The sequence below is a fragment of the Danio aesculapii genome, chromosome 1, assembly GCF_903798145.1.
Source record: "Danio aesculapii chromosome 1, fDanAes4.1, whole genome shotgun sequence".
Taxonomy (NCBI): Eukaryota; Metazoa; Chordata; class Actinopteri; order Cypriniformes; family Danionidae; genus Danio; species Danio aesculapii.
Window position 1 is genome coordinate 1,780,362 of NC_079435.1, and position 12,976 is coordinate 1,793,337.

The 12,976-nt window shown below is 37.7% G+C and overlaps 1 pseudogene; it reads right to left on the bottom strand.

Annotated features, from left to right (window-relative positions):
• Positions 1-236: 236 nt before the first annotated feature.
• Positions 237-8,050, bottom strand: LOC130222580 (E3 ubiquitin-protein ligase TRIM35-like; annotated as a pseudogene).
• Positions 8,051-12,976: the final 4,926 nt, after the last annotated feature.

Genomic DNA, 12,976 nt, shown 5'->3' on the forward strand with positions numbered 1-12,976 from the left:
TTATTCCTTTAATACCCGTTTTACACATTTTTAATCCATTTTAAATTATTGTTATTCTGTTGTTTTTATTTCTTATGTATTCCTGTTTATGTAAAGCACTTTGAATTGCCATCATGTATGAAATGTGCTACAGTATATAAATAAACTTGCCTATGTACCAAATAAGGAAAACAACTGTACAGTGATGTATAAATGTATTTTAATAAGGATTTTATTGTTAAATATTAACATCCACATACAATTTTTACATTGTTGTTACAACCGGCTCAAAATTGTAACATTAGAGAGACAATACGGACCAGGTAAATCAAAAATGATTAACAAAAGCATTTAAAGCAATCAAAGTCAGTTGGAAGTCAGTAGTGAAAAGCGTGTACATGATAGTGAACTGAGCTCATGATCCAAGACAAACTAAAATAATCAAAACACCAGGCAGCGAAGTCAGGCTAATCGAGCCCTCCTCCCATGTCAAATGTTGGACTCTTTATAGCAGGGATCACCAAACTTGGAGGGCTGGTGTCCTGCAGATTTTAGCTCCAACCCTAATCAAACACACCTGAACAAGCTAATCAACGTCTTACTAGGTATACTTAAAACACCCAGGCAGGTGTGTTGAGGCAAGGTGGAGCTAAGCCCTGCAGGGCACCGGACCTCCAGGAACGAGATTGGTAACCCCTGCTTAAAGCTGCGGTCGCACTGGGCTTAGACTTCCATAGACTTCCATTCATACGCACGCGAATGCGTCAGACCGGAAACGCAAGGTCATGCGTTAAGTTTCACACGTTGCTGTGGTGCAAAGTTGAAGCTTGATGAACTCTGACCTGCGAAATCGCATCACTTGACTGCGTGAGACCAATCGAGGATCAAAACATGACCTCTGTACAGAAATTTAAAATATTGGAGCAATCTCTGGCTTTTTTAATGTCTAATCATCTTGTTTAATCCCGCCCCTTTTCGCAGCGCCTTACGACAGAATTTCGCACACACAAAGCCCAGTGTGACCCCAGCTTTACTAGGTATACTTAAAACACCCAGGCAGGTGTGTTGAGGCAAGGTGGAGCTAAACCCTGCAGGGCACCGGACCTCCAGGAACGAGATTGGTAACCCCTGCTTAAAGCTGCGGTGACACTGGGCTTTTCCTCCCATAGACTTCCATTCATACGCACGCGAATGCGTCAGACCGGAAACGCAAGGTCATGAGTCAAGTTTCGCATGTTGCTGCGGTGCAAAGTTGAAGCTTGGTGAACTCTGACCAGCAAAATCGCATCACTTGACTGCGTGAGACCAATCGAGGATCAAAACATGACCTCTCTGGACAGAAATTTAAAAGATGAAGCAATCGCTTGCGTTTTTTAATGTCTAATTGTTTAATCCCGCCCCTTTTCGCAGCGCCACACGACAGAATTTCACACACACAAAGCCCAGTGTGACCGCAGCTTTATAGGCACCACATAATGGGTCTCAGGTGAGATGACCCACCCACCAATCAGCAATCATGCAGGCTCTGCAAATCACAAAAAAAGAACCAAAAACAGCAGGTCCCACACAGGAAAATAAAACTGAACAAACAAAAAGCTATTTCTACATATGTTTGGTGATTTGAGGAATCTTTGGTTAACACAACTGTCTAAAAAACAGTACAGCAGACTTTTATTTGCCTGATCGCCATATCAGAATCACCAATATAACTATGAGAACCCAAAATAAAACATCAGTGAGCTCCAATTTCTTTTCCTCTTGCACAGCATATTCACCCGCCAGAGTGATTTTAGCAGGGACTGGAGTGACACGCAGCGGGATGGACTGATCTCCTGGGATCACAAACGGAAAAAGCTCCTTCCCCGAAGGAATTCCCTTAATCTCTGCAAAATGGGAGAAATTCCTGGCATCAAAAAAGCTCACCTTCCTCTGCCATCTGCCCATCGCGTCACGATCATCCTCCAGCCTGACCAGCACTGCCTCAGGATTTGTCTGTATGGAGAACTTCACTGGAGCGTGCAGGAAACTGTACAAACATCCATCTCTGCGGACACCCCAGAAACCGTTTGAAGAGTTTAAAGGCAGTGTGTTAGACTTTCCCTCCGATCTGAAACACATGCCGAGGCACCAGTGGCGACTCTTTCCCACCTCGATCTCCCATGTGTTAGTGCCAATCCCGTATCCCACGCTGCCCATAACCACACGGCTCCTGTGCAGAGAAAGATCGCTGGTTTTGTCCTGGTGATGGATTGAAGCGGTCACAGAGGTCAGATCGTCTGACACCGAGAGCTCTGGTGCAGAAGTGTTTGGGTTGAGGATCACCGGGTCTAAGGAGACCAAGGAAGAGATATAAAACAGTAGTCAACGTTTGAAGCAGTGGCGTTGCGGAGAGGGGGGGGGGGTTCTTTGGGGGCTTAAGCCCTGATTTATTGTCAAAAGCCCCTGATCTTTTATATGTTGCACTAAAAAAAGTTAAACAATCACTTTGTTATCCAAGTACTTAAAATTACCACATATATCAGGCGCATTCAACTTAACACAGCATTTGTATCTGGTATTTCAATAGTCAGCTGTTCAGCAGTACCTGTTTATACCAGCAGGTTGGAGTAGGATTGTTGTCACACGGCAAGAGTTAAAAAAAAAAAAATCCTGCCACTGCACCCTCATCATTCATACATTATTTTGAGGAGCTGAAGCTGATGAGGACCTTTATATTTGGCCAAATATTAGATATCCCTATAGGCTCCAAAACTGACAATTAATCAGCATAATATAACAATTATTACTTATACAATTAATCGTCAGGCAAATTTCAGAAATCGTGACAGCCCTATTTCCTACAATATAGAACGATAATAATGAATGTCCATGACTCACAGTAGGGGCAGATCTCCTTCATACTATCCCACACCCGATACTTCAAGTTCCCCAGGTGTTCGGAAACATCGATCAGATTTTCTGAACTCAGTTCCTGATCCGGAAGTGTGTTTTTAGCTCTAAACACAGACACAAGCATGACTCAAACTAATGCATCCGCTGATTATCTAACTATCTTTTTTATTTTTAGTAAATCCACAATACCTGTTCATTAAGCCGGTGTAATTCTGTGAATACACAGAGAGACCATTTTATAAGTAACATTAGAAATGCACTTAACACTGAATGTGTGAGTATGCGTTATATTTTCTGCACAAACCTGTAGGAATGTGATGTCGTCGTCTTTCAGTCCCTTCTGCACCTCTCGGAGCCGGTCAGTGAGAGAGCGTATTCGGCTCTTTGTTTTTCTCTCCATCTTTACCTTCTTTTCCTTCTCTTCATCATTTAGAGCTGCTATCCGGCTCTCCTCCTCCTTTTTCAGGGACTGATGGAGTTTCTTAAACTCCTCCCTGATTTTTCTCTCAGTCTGCTGAACTTAAACCTGGGTGACAATTAATTCATGTGTATGGTTTCTAAAATGTGACCAAACTCGGAAAATAAAATGTAAAATGACTTTAAAGGTGCAGTATAAGTTTGACACCCAGTGGTTGAACTAGGTATTGCACTCCTGGATCAAAATAAACGCAAGTGCAGGTTGCCAGATTGAGGACAGGAGCGAGTGATTTAAACGGTGCTCTAAATAAAAGCAACGGCACCTGAAAGAAGGAATATTCTCCAAACCAACACCTCAAATTAATATATATTAGAATCGGCTTCTATTTCTCACAGCTGAACAACAGAAAACTGACAATGATCAGCTTAGGTATACCTCATGTGCTTTATTCAGTGTTAAATGCTCATAATGTGAGTTTGAATGCCATTTTACATGATGTTTATTGCCATATACTGAAAGCAGCAGCAGATAGTTCAGCTCAGATCTGGACGATAAAACAAATAGTTTGAAATTGAAACTGAACAAGTGATTCCGCATCTACATTTAATAATGATAAAGAGGATTAATATGTATTAAATAGATTATAAACCTTACTATTTTTTAAGTGAGTGCATATTCTGTGCATCTGAATGGCTGTGTTTACATTTCTGTCGTGTTTCGTCTGGTGCAAACAGCCAAATTGCTTATCGCTGTGTATCTCGTCATGAAGCGTGTTGTTGAGACACGGGGTTACAATGTAACCTGCTCACCTAATGTTTACACTAGTGATATTTATATTATTTGATAATTAATAACCACCTCATGTGAAACTCTGAATCTGCGTCTGATTTCGGAGCCTGCTTCTGTCCACCAGAGGTCACAGACGCATGCTTTGAGAGCCTTTCTGAATGAATGAGTAAAATACGCTGTTTTCCACCATCTGGCAACCCGGGGTGCTGAAATATAATTGGCTAAACTGGCATTGGGTGGGTTAAATGACCAAATGAAAGACAGACGCTTCGGCACGGAAAACACACGTTTAAAGCAGAGTATCTGACTTCAGCATTGTTTTTCAGATTAATAAGAATGTTCACTGAGCATGTTTCTGAAATATCTGCAAACATATTATGGTATTTAATGCTTTAGAAGAGTCACAAACGTACATACAGCACCTTTAAAGTGGAAATCAAAATTTGAGAAAACCTACAATTTCCTAAAATTTGACATCTCTGAGCTGAACAATTAATCGAAATTCAATTTAGATTTCGAATGTTGGTTAAATCCGTGTCTGAATGCAGTGCTAAATCATGTAAAAATGTGTTAAAACATGCTGCCACACAAGCTCTCATTGTTGTGTAGTAAATGAACAGTTGAGAAGGAAAATGCATGTGTAACAGTCAATTGTATCCATGAGGCTCTTAAAGTGACAGTGCGCTATATTCCTGCTGCCGACTGTATATATGCAAATGTATATGTGTTATAGCAAGCTTATTTACAGAAGAAAAAAAACATTTGATTGTTGGTCATATGACCTACCCACTCAATCATTTTAAATAATCATAATTACAATACTGACTTAAATTATGACTTTTCAATAATCAAGCAATAATCAATATTTGAAGTTGCTAACAGGAGTAAAAGTGGAGTTAAGGACATTTCATGAGTTAAATATATTCTGATGCACAACATAAGACTTAATTACACATTTTTTAAAAAGTAGGCGCAGGTTTAGTGAACATTGTTCTCCTGGTATGTATATATATATATATATATATCCCTGATATATCTGACCTCTGGCATCAACAAGGCATTTGCGCAAACAGAACTGCCGCTAACTGGATATTTCCTCTTTGTCAGATCATTCTCTGTAAAGCCTAGAGATGGTTGTGCGTGAAAATCCTAGTAGATCAGCAGTTTCTGAAACACTCAGACCAGCCCTTTTGGCACCAACAACCATTTCACGTTCAAAGTCACTTAAATCCCCTTTCTTCCCCATTCTGATGCTCGCTTTGAACTGCAGCAGATCGTCTTGATCATGTCTAGTTGCTGCCATCTGATTGGCTGATTAGAAATTTGCATTAACGAGCAGTTGGACAGGTGTACCTAATAAAGTGGCCGGTGAGTATATGTATGGATAAATAAAAGCTTTAATCGGGTTACACCCAGTTTTTGCACCAGGCTAGAGAGCTTGAAGCTGAAATATAACTAAATCGGACATCTGACACCCTAACAAATGCATAAAATGAGATATGTTCACAAATTCATTGCAATATTTAATGAAAATATTTGCATATGAAATATAGGAGTAAGTAAAACAATGTGTCATCGTGCCACTCCCCGGTGTTCTCTAATGTAAACAGAAATCAAATATTTATTTTGGAATCAGTCACCTTATTGTGATTGGAGATCTTGGCATCTTGCGTTGAAGAATTCTGTAAAGTCCACAACGTCTTCTCAGCGGGACGAAGAGCTGCCTTCAACTTTTCCTTAATTAGACAAGAACTAAATGAACAGATATTGCTTTACAAACAAAAAAAAAATACACAAGGCGACGCAGTGGCGCAGTAGGTAGTGCTGTCGCCTCACAGCAAGAAGGTCACTGGTTTGAGCCTCGGCTGGGTCAGTTGGCATTTCTGTGTGGAGTTTGCATGTTCTCCCTGCGTTCGCGTGGGTTTCCTCCTGGTGCTCCGGTTTCCCCCACAGTCCAAAAACATGCGGTACAGGTGAATTGGGAAGGCTAAATTGTCGGTAGTGTATGAGTGTGAGTGAGTGAGTGAGTGTGTATGGATGTTTCCCAAAGATGGGTTGCAGCTGGAAGGGCATCTGCTGCGTAAAACGTGCTGGATAAGTTGGCGGTTCATTCCGCTGTGGCGACCCCAGATTAATAAAGGAACTAAGCCGAAAAGAAATTGAATGAATACACAAACATACATATGTATATAAATTGTTGACATTTTCACTGTCATAATGAAAATATAAATATATATAGTCAATTTATAAAGGAATAGTTGGTTAAAAATGTCTTTGTCTACCATTGATCGCTGTTGTGTTAATAATTTTATTTTACATTTTTGAGCCAAATCCCAAAGAATAGTTCAATAAATGAAAAAGAAAATAGTGTTCCTGAAGCCTTCTGTAAAGCCCATCGCACCTGTTAAGTTTTTGTCTCAGAATTAAAATTAAATATCAAAATAAGAAGATGAGTTTTAATTGAAATAAAAACACCCTCAGGCCATTTAAATATTATTAATAGTTGTTCTTCACACCATAAGACATCTTTACGGTGGCCTACAGTTCGATAAAAAAGTTCACAATAAGTCCATATAATGAAGTCTACTTCACAATAAGGTTTCACTAGGTAATCTATTTACCTATTTATCTATAACATGAACAATACCTGCACAGCATCTATTAATAATCTTAGTTTAACATTTTTTTTATAATTGTTTTTAAGTGTTTTCACCATTATTTTTGACAGGACAATAGAGAGTATAGACAGGAAAGTGTGAGGAGCAGAGAGAGGGGAAGGATCGGCATAGGCGGGAATCGAACCTGGGTTGCCGTGAACACCTGAGTGCATGTGTCGGTGCACATGATTAATGAACAACTTACTAATGTTATCTAACATGAACAAATGCTGTAATAAATGTATTGTTAATGGTTTGTTCATGTTAATAATTAACTAATACATGCTTGTTGTAAAGTGTTACCAAAAATAAAGTTTGGCCCCTTATACAGTGCTCAGCATAACTGAATAAAATGAAAATTTACATTTTTCTCCATTTCTAAGTGAATATAGGCAATGTATTTTGGTGCATTTAAACAAAACAGATGTATTAAACATGTATTTATTAAAAGAATATTTTAGTCACCAAATATATTTAGAAATTGAAAGATAATACAATTAAATTGAAGTTAAATACTTAAAAAAAAATTACAAGCTACAAAATTTCAACTATTTTTTATTTTATTTTTGCTTCTCTTGATTTTTCCTCTTTTCTAAATTTGTATTTAATATTTTCTACACATATAAATTAGCTTGTACTAGTTTTTGGAGCGTTACCGCAAGTTATTTTGTTAGATAAGCTCCAGATTTGGCTTCATTACTGACTAATCTAATGTATATGCACAAATATCATATTATATAGCCTCCTATTAAAAATATGACTTTAAAAGCTAGATTTGTGAGGGGTGAACTTATATATGCTGAGCATCAGAACTCAAAACTACATACACTTCAAATTCAACACTTGCTCACCTTGCGTTGTCGCACCGCCTGTTGAAGCGGCTGTGTTTTGTGGCCCCTGTGCAGTTTCTTACATTCTGAACATAACAGCTGCTCATCGTTTTGACAGAGGATCTCGATCTTCTCTCCGTGTATCGGACACTGTTGTTCATCTTCATCTTTGCGCTCTGTCCTGGTGTTTTGCTCTCTCAGGTAAGACTCGCAGGTGTTTCTCAAGCACAGGTTGGCCACAGGCGGCTGCGGGGAAACCTGCCGACAGACCGGGCAGTTTCTTGTTCCGCTGGAGGACCAGTGGTCATCAATGCACTGACGGCAGAAACTGTGCCCACAGCTCAACAACACTGGGTCACGGAAGACATCAGTGCAAACAGGACACGACAGCTCATCCTCCAGCGACATTAAAAGGAAAGAAGTCGAGTTTTAATCGAAAACAAAACTAAATTAGGCAAAACACTTGCGTTTGTTCCCTTTGCTATGAGGAAATGACATAAAAACTGGACTGGTAGAGAGCGAAGTCAGAAAAGATAATATCTGAACGACAGAGGGCGCCTCTTCTGATATGAAGTTTTAGACACCCACAGCGTGACATTCATTTGCATTTCATTCATTTTTTGATTGGCAAATATGACATTTTAACATGTCAATTGCAAACATATTTCAAAACCAACATTCAGAATTACAATTCTATGTTCACATTCAGATATAATGTGTTTTGGTTGAGATGTTTCCTTCAGGAAGTAGGCACAGATTTAACTGCGATAACCATGCTTAGTGCTGCAAAAATAAAGGCATCAAGGCAATATGTAATGTTTTGTATCTGTATCTGAACGCATGACCATACTTTAGTATTAGAAATATCTATTTTTATATAATTTATATTAATTTTAGTAGCCTAGGTTATTATTATTTAGACAAAATGATTGTTGCATTGACTTTTTTTTTTTTGGCTTTAAAACTTTTTATTGTTATTTTTTTTATTGATTAAACAGGGGAGTACAGGATTATACATAAAACAGTGTACAAGGGAATTAACAACAGAAATTAATCATGGACATTAAGTATTTTTTTCAGCAGTTGGGATGTCTTAATAGCTTTGGTATTGCTCTGTATAGAAGTGAGTGAATCATAAAAATTTTTTAGATCAATGAAGAATAGTTTACAATTTGGTACAGTCAGCATGCATTTTGTTTTGTGGATGTGATACTTTCCAAATAAAATAAGAATTTTTGTTATTTTATCCATTTCCAATATTCCAGAGTTGCAATCCATAAATAAAACCATTATATTAGTTATATTGATACATTTATAAAACACTTCAAAAAGAATTAAGGAAACTTGGGACCAAAACCGTTTTGTGTAACTGCAACTGAAAAATAAATGAAGAATTGTTTCCGGTTCCATTTTACAAAAACAACACAAGGGTGAAAAACCTTCTTTAAACTTACTAATAAAATCATTGCATGGATAATATCTATGTAATATTTTAAAATTAGTTTCTTTTATTTTATTAGGAATTATGTATTTTGTAATATCTGTCCAGATTTTTGAGGAAAAGAAGAATGTTGTTGCATTGACTGGAGAGCACTTTTAAATGTCGTTCTACTTGTGACAATGATATTAAAGTTCTATTTTCTATTGGCAACAATAGCATTACATTGATTTAATAAATACTGCACAGACTTTTGATGTAGCCCATCTAAAAATGTCCACAAAAATAAATGAATAGCAGGATATCAGTTGTTTTGATATTATGATGTATGTGGTGTTCATGCAATTGATTCTGTTGCACGATGCGTTTATCTCAAAATTTACTGATATTGCAATTACTTGTTCTTTCTGTCAGGAAAATGAGGAAACTTGTAAAATCTTACAAAAAAGTTTTGGTCAGATCTATATAATTATTTAAATAAACCACAATCATCAAAACAAATCTTTACATTGAAAGATATTATTTGTTATTAGGATAAAAATGAATATATATATGCAAAATTCTTTTTCCACAAACAAAAAATTTCTTAAATCCTCTTCCTCATTTGTCCATTTTTTTAAATTTACAAAAAAAAAATGCTGCAAATTAATAGAAACATATATATATATATATAAGTTTCTATTAATTTGCAGCATTTTTTTGTTGTTAGATAAACGTATCGCTTTAAGCAAGGAATTAATTTCAATTTAAAAAAATGCCAAATGAGGAAGAGGATTTAAGAAATTTTTTGTTTGTGGAAAAAGAATTTTGCATATATATATATATATATATATATATATATATATATATATATATATATATATATATATATATATATATATATATATATATATATATATATATATATATATATATATATATATATAAACAGTGTAGTTCAGGTTTCAGCGTTGAAGTTTAGTTCAGTTTAGTGTGGTTTAATAATCACTACTGAGAGTCCAAACACTGAAGAGTAATCCATCGATGTGCAGCTCTACAAGTCCCGAACTATGCAAGCCAGAGGCGACAGCGGAGAGAAAAAAAAAACATTACCAAGTGGCGAAAGTGAAGGATGAAACACCATAAGAAAAAACAGGCTCAGTTAGGCACAACAAATTCATTGATTGATAAATTGATTGATTTTATTTGACAATTTTAACAAAAATATACAAACAAGTCCAGTTAGACTAATTCATACATACTTTAAAAGCTGTCAAGGATAAAATACACAAAAAGCCACAGGCTTATTTCCATCGTAATCCTGAATATTTCTTTTTTTTTATTTTATTATTATTTTTTCAGGGTGTTACGTTTTTAAAGATGGTGAGTAAAGGGGAAGGAGAGTAACATTAATTTTGGGTGAAACACATAAGCAAACACACAATATCAACCAATGAGGAACAAAATACCAAGACTAACTAAATGCAATAAAGTGAGTCTATTTACAAAGATAGTGACAATAATAAATGCAAAACAATATGTAGAAAGAACATTAAATAATTACAAGAATATATTGAAACTACAGACAACAAAGGGGACACAAGATGGTTGAACAGATAGATGGGAGAGTTGAAGACATGAGAAGCGGGCGGCGTCCAAACAAAAGAAATAAATAAAACAAAAACAATCTATTGGCCCAACATCTACCCTAACTATCCAAAAGAAAAATACAGCAGTTATTGAAAAGAAATCTTGGCGTCTATTACGCACTACCTAACCTACTCTAATAAATACAATGAGAAAACAAAAGTACAGTGGGTGGAGCACGCCCATTACCTAGTCTAACAACAGTGAAATTCAAAACTACGTGTGCACAATGTATGTCGCGCGACATTCTTACCTGTCCCACTCTCCAACCTCAGATGCGCATAACACTGACGGCAGACAAATGGAGAACAGACAAATAACACACAGAAAACGGACAGCAAATTTCACAGACACACAGCATAAAAGAAATTCAGGGCCTCTCTAGTAGCGTCCTGTCACTACCTTTATGCCACGGTGGCAGCGGCTGGATTGGAGACCGTGGGTGACGTCAGGGGGGAACACGGCAAACAGCTGGGCAGCGGTAGCCAATCGGAGCCACTGTATGGGTGGAAGCGGGAGAGAGAGAGAGAGCGAGCACAGAGAGAGAGGGGAAGAGAGAGAGAGAGAGACTAGCGAGGGAAAATAATAATAATCACGCCACACAGGAATGTACAGGAACGTAACACAGGGTTTTCACCTTTATTAGACAAGACAGTAGAGGGTATTGACAGGAAAGTGTGGGGAGCAGAGAGAGGGGAAGGATCGGCATAGGACTGCGAGGTGGAATCGAACTCGGGTCGCCATGAGCACCTAAGTGCATGTGTCGACTCACTAACCACTACACCTCTGGCGCCGACATCCGGAATATTCTTAAAAATCTAACGAGCAAATCCTAAATGGAGTACAAACATCATCAGCTCACCAACTCGGCATAACAAAACCCTCAACTTCAACTGTAAAACAACCACTTTTTAATTTCCCCTCTAAAAACACTTTCAAAGTGGATCTCTTTAAAAATTGTAGGCAAAACATTCCAAGCAACAGAGCTGGTACACAAACAAGAGTTTCTACCTGATTCACTATTAAATCTATAAGAGTGATAAAGATCCCTGCTACTTGCTCTTGTAGAATGACAGTGTACCTCACTAACTAAAACATACGTGAAATACGTAGACGTGAAATATCTTGCTAAGGCTTAAATCTGAAAGTGCTTCGTGTTTAAAACTATTGATTCATTTAGAAAAGAGTCGACTCATAGTGCTTCAAATGAATCCTTTTGATAACAAGTCTTCAGCCATTTCGGCGTGACGTTGATACAAAACTTAAGCCCCGCCTAATTGTTGCACACTCAAACCCGGGGAAATTGAAACCTGCGGACCCGCCCACAAACAGACAAACACCGTAGCAGACAACGGTTGAATCAAGTCGCGAAGAGGCTGTGCTCAGCTGGATATTATTGGAAGTGTGAGGGGAAAATGACGTTGACTGAATCTTTGTCGCACACCACGCCCACCAAAAGGATACCATTGGTACCGACCCGTACCGTACTGTACCAGTCAGTAGAAACGAGACATAATAGTGACACCACAGATGTAGTCACATACAGTCATCAACATCTGAAGACGACCAAAAAGTTTTCCTAAATTGTCCTCAGACAAGAAGCGGGTGTTATTCGAACATTGTAGGACAACTTTGATTAAAGCAGGGTATATACAGAACTTCTTAAGTTGAATTTAATACATTTTACTGCCTTTTTTAAAACACCATTTGGAAATATTTTTCCAAAGATATGTGCCGATAGATTCTGTGTTGACATCGCGGCTTTGTTGCCAAGCTACCACCAGTGTTGCCAGATATAGCAAACTTTTTTCAGCTCAAAAGCTGCCCAAAACACACCCAAACGCACAAAAAAACACCCAAAATATTAGACTAATATTTTATTTACTTTTGATTTAAATCTAAATTAACCTAGTAACTTTAACTGTCATAATTGTTAACCATAGAGCAACCAACAGCAGCAGTCACAGAACCACAACATAACCGGATCGCATCGAAACACTCTCTCACCCACACACTGCACTACCTATTAGAGTAGGTTTTACTTTCGAATTGGGGAATCAATTCATCCCAGTTAATAATACCAATATAATTTAATTTAGTAATAAACCGCTGTGAGTTTAACTGCAGGCGCTGCATGATGCCCGTGCAAGCAAGGTCTTCTTGTAGATGTGGCAATAAGCCTCGCGGCTGTTGCAAACTACAGGCTTTAGCCAGTCTTTAAACCTTGAGTCTTCCAGCTAGAGGTCTGAAAACTTGCATTTCCCCATGTTTTAATTTAATTAATGAATGAAAGCGAGCTCGCCTATATGGTTGGCAGCAAGCCAGCCGGGTCCCCAGTTTGATATCG